Genomic DNA, 7,500 nt, shown 5'->3' with positions numbered 1-7,500 from the left:
CAGCTTTCTAGTTCGGCTTATCAATTTCAAAATAATAGACCGGATATGGAAAGGAGAAAATTAGTATTACAGACCGGAAACAAGGATACTATATATGAAGTATGGACAGTATGTTATTATGGGGTTATATAATCAATAATTGAGGCTTTTATAGAGTATGAAGTTGGATAGCATTACATCAGGACCAACAAAATGCTATTTGACCTTGTTATAGCGACTAGCCATGATAAAGATGACTTAGAAGTTTAGCTTCGGGCAGTGAAAAATAAAGGCCTGGTCATTATGAGCAAGACAGCCGATGATATAGTATATTTCTCTAAGTCGGGGACACCGAGAGGAAGGCGAGAGTCTGGTCTTAGCCACGGTCGGATGCAGGCAAAGGTTAGGCGTAGTCTTTAAAAAAAATCTATGATGAACCACAAACTAAACCGTTAATTAGTGGCAAATCAAGAATAACATAAGGCATATTCCATTTCACTAGTACTGGGAACTAAAGAATTTCCCAATTAACCACAAGGTCATAAGACGAGAATGAAAAGGGAGCATATAAATGGCATGTATAACACTATGTTCCCGTACAGATATACCGAACGCACGGGAAACACACTTCAGTGACATGATGTACGAAAGTGAAATGTCAAGAGACGCAACCAAATAACAGAGGTTAATTAACTGCAACAATGACACTTCGCCGAAACCTCAATATATAAACGCTGTAATTGCGTTTATATCCAAACCTCGCACCATCATGACTTATACCCAATACTATACAGGGCAAATACACAGTATTCCTGAAAGGCAGCCTACAGTGGGGAAATACTTTACACGGTAGGTTAGTTACCTGAAGTCATTACAAAGAGACTCAAGCTCAAACTGGAAGTAATCAATATATCTAATATTTGTGCTTATATATGACAGACAAGTTCTTTGAAAAATAAACTCGGGATTATTTAGTAAGTCGATCTGTGATTGAATCTCGGCAACTACGCATTTCACTTTGTATATTAAAGTAAATTAGAAGATACAGCAAGAGAAGTCCCTACCTTCTATGTATTTTAAGATAAAATTGAAGATAGAGTAAGAGGAATAGCTAGTGCCTTCTCTGTACCACCGACACGAAAGGAAAACCGTGAATGGGTGTTACATTATTAAGACAAAACACTCCGAAGCCGACTTTCCTATAATAACCACCAGTTCTTCTTTACATGATTTTGCAATATTCTTTAATCAACGTCTTTCACACAGTTTTCACACCATACATTTTCATATTATTATTCCCTATTCTATTTTCTGATACTTGATAGGCTATGTTATTTCATTTAAGATACAGGGCATGATGATATATCGTATGTTCATGTGGTGCTGAAAGTTAGTCTTGTTTACCTGTGTAGTCTTTTAGTTGTCCTTTCGGCTAAGTAACCCTGTTTTCCTACTGTACTTGCTTGGTGAAAGCCATCTTTTAAAGTTCGATATACAAAAAAAAAAAAAAAAAAATGTAAATTAATGACATCATAAGTTTCTGTCCATATTGGTGGATAAGGAAAGATATTACACCATTTTCAAAATAAATCAAGATTAATGGCTAATGATTAGAAGAAATAAATGTGCTACACATCAAGGGTCATACAGCACTATGGTAAAGTACAGTGGCGAAAAGTGTAGAAAGGAGTTAACGATTGGCAAAATAGCCAATCATCGGGTAATACGAGTAGAAATAGTAGTTGGAGAATTAGGAGAAGAATCCCGAGAATGAGATCAGGGAACAGGGGAAGGTGGTGGAGCATCAAGGAAGAATGTTGGGAGAGGAGGTGTCCGGAGAAGGGCATTGTTGTGAGAGTTACGTGAGCATCCAGGTGGGAGTCATAGGGAACGTAGGGGGAATGCTGATGCACATGGAGGAGAGGATGGGGTGTTTTTTTGGGAGAGGGGTAGGAGAAACTTAAGGAGGAGGAGGATGGATATCGGCAAATACTTTGAATGTAGAGCGAATGGGAATTGAGGTATTGGAGGGTGGATGAGAGAACAGAGCATTCTCTTGGGTCATGTTTAGGAAGTTTCGGAAGTCTTCAAGAGTTTCTGGAGGGGAGTTAGGTGGGGAGGTCTAAGAAACAAAGCTTTTCTTATGAGGAGGAGAAGCGGGAATAGATGTCCGCGGAGCAGACGGAGATGTGGGTGTAGGAAAGGATGTGGTAGGAGAAGATGGAAAGGAATGTTTAGATTGCCTGGCTCGACAGGTAAAGCGAGAAGGGAGGGGTAGGTATCGGGGAAGTAGTATAGATTTGAGTATCTGGATTTGGACTGGAAAAGGAATTTGACTGGGGGAGAGAGGGAGTAGAGATAGGATGGTACGGGGTAGAGGGGAGAGATACAGGGGGAGATGCTGAGACATCTTGAGAAGATGGAAGGGGAGCGTGGGTGAAGTATAGTTTTGGAATAGGTAGAAAAAACTCGTCAACTTGCTTCTTGTCTGGCCTCATGGAGAGTGAGGCCTACAAGTTCGAATCTGAGAACTCAGATAGCAGGGCATCTCTTATAAAATACATAATGGGAGCCACCACAATTTGCACATGTGCGTGACTGAGCAGAGTAATTTGAACGGTCGTGACCAGGTTTGGTTCACAGAAGGCAGCGGGCTGTGGAGCGACAGTGTTAGGCTGAGTGGCCAAAACGCCAGCAGTCTGACACTCCACCAGTATAAATTCCATGGAGGAGGTCATGTCTACAGAAGGTAATCTTGGCAACATTGGTGCAGGACTTCAGTTGGTCTTCGAAGGAATAGTGCAACACTATACTACAACTGCATCATAGTTGACGAGGTATACGAGCAGTATACCTCGTGCCTTGTACGGTTAGTAACAAGTATTAAGGGAGGATTGAGGTTGGGCAGGAATAAGCTTGCCAGTCAGGGTAGATAGCGCACGAGCTTGGAATTCAGACGTAACTGTGGAAAGGCGTGAACGAGCGGAACGACCGAAACTTTACCTACTTGTTTTTGGAGACATTGTTGGAGATTATTGTCAGAGTAAGAGGCTGTAGGGGGGGAGGGGGGTCATAAAGAAGCGAAATGTTTGCAGAGGTGGATGGGGGATGGGGTGAGGAGAGGTTGCACTGTGGGGTGAAGGACAGTAAGGATGAAGAGTAGTGATAAACGAGCAGGGGGCAGATAATGAAGAATACTGTGCATTAGGAGATGGATAGGAAGATGTTGGGGGAGAGGAAGGGGTGTATTCTAAAGGTTGAGTAATGACCTGGGTGGATGATTCGGAATGGATAGAGTTGAGGGGGTACTAATATTAGAGGTCGGAGCCGTTCTCGAGGGGGTGATCCTCAACATTAGGATTCGGTCTCCGTTCTAGGTCCCTCACGACAACAACGAGCAAGGGTTTAGGGGGCTAAATTAAGACTAAAAACTCTCAACTAACGAATAATGCTGTGTGTGTGTGTGTGTGTGTGTGTGTGTACAATATATATATATATATATATATATATATATATATATATATATATATGTGTGTGTGTGTGTATATATGTGCGTGTGTGTGTGTGTGTGTGCGCGCGTATGTATGTATATACCGTATATATATATCTATATAGATAGATAGATAGATAGATATAGATATATAAGTGTGTGTATGTATGTATGGGTATAGACATTATATATACATATATACTGTGTATATATATGTATATATATATACAGTGTGTGTGTTTATATACATATATATATATATTGTAATTTACATATTTTCATCAAACCCTAAAATAAATAGGGGATAACGCCCAACTATCTTGCTATGTCGCTGCCCTCATAGTAATGTGACTGCAGCTGGAGTGGCTAGCCTGCACATTCCGCGGAGGCTGGACACGCCCTTGGATCTTACTCTTGAAGTTTCCCAAGTAAGGGTATCATCCACCTGATATATACATGTGTGGAATTGATTGCACACGGCTGTGCCTTATACACGGAACCATACCACTTGAAATAGTTAACTACAGATCTGACAGATCTGACTATCTCATACGTCTATAAAGTTGGTATGATTTCACAGATAAATAGAATCTATCCTTTTGGTAGTTTTCATGAAATTTTAGTTTGAAAAATCACAAGATAATCATCGCAATTTATGAATACCGGTGACATGTGCCTTTATATGTATAATCCCTGATGAGTAACCAACAGACTGTCAGGATAGTTTATAAAAGATATTCAGAATGGTCTCATTTCTCTCTTCTTCTTCTTTATTGTATATGCTATATCCAGTGGTATGATAAAAGAACGAAGACGACAATAAAATTAAAATTCTTGAGATATTAAATTACAAGCAGATATGTGCATCCCAAATGTAGCATGGTTGCTTTATGGCAGGTTTACATAGTATACATGCATGATATACAGTATGTATAAGTAAAAGGAGGAATTCCCAGAAGATGAATAAAAATTAAGGACATCTTCTTGTAAGAAAGCTTTTGAAATAATATATTTCAGAAATATAATGATTATGTGTTACTGGTCAGAAAACGCTATTACGTGACCCTTAACTTATCAACCCCGCCAGCCCAATGATGCCAATTTGGCGGAAAATGTAGTAAATTCAGCTCTTTTTGCCTCTGGATAATAAACTCATATTATTTAGACCAGCTAACATTTTCTGTGGCAGTTTCACATGATTTCCTCTATATCTTATGTAAACAGTGAATGGTTTCACGATGGAAGGCCAACAGTGTTTAATATCGCGTATTACATACCTTGCCTTATATTACTCGTGTATTCAAAAGTATTTTCATTAACGTGCGAAGTGCGTAATCTTGTTTCTAATGTTACGATGATTACCACGTGGTGCAATACAAGCATTCATAAGGTCAAATTTAGTGATAAACAGCCCGACAAGATTACCAATTTAATAATAAAAGATATTTATTATTAATCAACACCATCATTATCTTAACTAGTATTATAATTATTATTGCCATCATTGATATTATCATCATAATTGAAAACATCATTAATATAGCATTTTATCTAGCACATATCTAGCAAAAAATTATCTGAATGTAGCGTAAGCGTTGTCGCTTCCGTTGGCAACACTGCGTCGAGTCGGAAGCCAGAACGAACAGCTCAATGTCGGGACGAGAAGGTAACCCAATTTTAAGCTTTATCTTGTCCTTTTCCTCTCTGGAATAGCTTTGTGTTTGAGGTGAAGTATTCTACCATGTTGTAATTATGTGTTTCTGTGTTCCAGGAGGAAAGAAAAAGCCTCTTAAGGCTCCCAAGAAGCAAAATGGTGATGTAGACGACGTAAGTATCACAAGACACGTTTCCTTGTCTCTCGTGGTTTCATTATCTTTATTCTTGTATTTTGGGTCTTGAGTTAACCAGATGGATGAATCTTACGTGTGACTCGCTTCATAGACAGATTGGTCATTCTTTTCAAGACCTTCGCAAACCCGATCGCGACAGGTTTTGGCACCGAAGGCTTCCTCTCGCCCTTGGGACACGCAGGGATCAGGCGGCGATCCCTCGACCCCACCGAGGGCAGGGAGGCCACGGGAGGACACCAGGGGGTTGCGGGGTCAACTAACAATAATGTAATAACATAATGTAGATCGCACTCTATTGCTGAAGGCAGGGGGCTGTCCTCCCCCCCCCCCCTTCCTGAGACCCCCCTACTCCTGCCCAGGAAGACAAAGAATCCAACGTATGGCAGGACAGAGTGTTTCAGACAGACTCGTCCTTGGGCTCTCCTGCATGTTCGTCAGATGCTCCAGACTGCATTGAATACTTGGGGGATTCTTTGTCTACCTTTGGGGGGATTGGGGGGGTGATAATGTCTATATATAGCGAGTGATTCCATGTATATTCATATTTTGCCCTGCAGTTTCCCTGGTACCTTCCGTGGCTTCCCCTGCTGTCAGGGCCAAGATTGCCAATGTTGGGGGGGGGGGGGGGGAGTTCTGCAGCATAATTTTGACATATTTGGATAGAATAGTGTAAAGGTTTGTTTTTTTTATGCTATAACCGTTGCGTTGGGTACGGGAAGGTATTCTGAAAAGTTACCAACAGATTAGTTATTAATTTTGACAGTTATGAAAGATATTCTTGATTTTTTTTTTCTTTTGTTTTAGGCTATGAAATCAAATATCCAGAGAAATTCTTAGATGTTAGCATTTGCATAGTTTAACCCAAAGTGGCAAGACAGCAATGGCATGCCCACTGTAATAAAATTGTATTTATTGTCTTTACACATAGATGGCTCTGCAAATGCTTAGTCACAAAGGAATCCTGTATTAGTTGTGCCTATCTCATTTATTTTCCCCTTCCTTCCCTTTTTGAAAGCTTCATTTTTATTGTTTTGTGGTCTCTGATGTTATTAATATTTTAATGATTTAATAATCATAGTGTCAATAAGAATGATGATAATGTCAATATTAATAGTGTTGGATAGATAAACGCATTTGCCCCCCAGTTCAAGGTATGGGGAAATCGGGATCTGTCACGAGGGCCAACTGATAGACTCCTTGCTGCCGAGCCCACGTGGAGCCATCTGTATGTAACAAAACTCACTAAAATCTAAAGGGGACAGTACATAAACCTGCTGACATTGGGTCAAGAGACTTAATATTTCCAATTTTTTAAATCCAATATAAAGATTAACTTGATTTGTTTCATTAGAGGTTATATTGTAAAAAGGGTGTTAATTGGTTCTTTTGTCATCTATTTGCTCAGGATTATTATTGGGGATTATTTAAGATTATATTTGTTATTTTGTTTTCTTGACTTGTTTCATTGAAATGTTGCACCACTTGACCCAATCAATATTTGAGTAGAAATTCAAATTTTCTCAAATATTTACAAAGAAAATTAATTGGTATTGGGGTATGAACAAATGCTTAAAAAAGAAACAAAATAAAAACCTAGCAGTTTGTGCACTGGGTTGGCTACAATTTTTTTTATGTGGTTGAAGTAATGATGGTCTGCACACTTTCCAACCTTGAATATATTGAACATTGTAGCATCATGACTTGCTTTATATATCCGTTATGGTATGGAGATCCTGGTGGCTTAGTCAGTGATTGTTTTTTTGAGATCTGAGTTTGTATTATTTTGCTGGTTTTCTTGTTCTACTCCCTTTCTCTTGTTCTCAACTTTTATTTTATTTTATTTTTTTATTTTTAAATATTTATACCTTCCCCTACTCTTTATCTCTTCTTGGTTTTCTGCCAAGTCCTATTTTGTGTATCTTTCATCTTCACTTTTCCTCAGAATTCATTTACATAGGGAAAGTTAGGAAAATTCTAAGAACAGTCACAGAGAAGGAAAAAAACTACTTGGTGGTATGTGAAATAATCTTCAAAAGCAAAGAATAATTATTTGTTTTCCAGAGCCATGTAGGATAAGATCAAATTTTATGATAGACAGAATTACCATTTCTTTTCATCAATGGTACTACTTTCACAAGTTGATAACAAGAAAGTTTTGCAACACATTATACTTTGCCATAC

The 7,500-nt window shown here is 38.9% G+C and overlaps 1 long non-coding RNA gene across 1 annotated transcript in view; it reads left to right on the top strand.

Moving 5' to 3' along the window:
* Positions 1-5,047: 5,047 nt before the first annotated feature.
* Positions 5,048-7,500, top strand: part of LOC125041826 — an 8,474-nt gene continuing 6,021 nt past the window's right edge. The window contains exons 1-2 of the long non-coding RNA XR_007116328.1: positions 5,048-5,135; positions 5,241-5,296. This is a non-coding gene — a long non-coding RNA (uncharacterized LOC125041826). The remainder of the gene's footprint in view (positions 5,136-5,240; positions 5,297-7,500) is intronic.

Source organism: Penaeus chinensis, chromosome 31 (assembly GCF_019202785.1).
Source record: "Penaeus chinensis breed Huanghai No. 1 chromosome 31, ASM1920278v2, whole genome shotgun sequence".
NCBI lineage: Eukaryota > Metazoa > Arthropoda > Malacostraca > Decapoda > Penaeidae > Penaeus > Penaeus chinensis.
The sequence above is the reverse complement of the archived record's forward strand: the minus strand, read 5'-3'. Positions and strand labels throughout refer to the sequence as shown.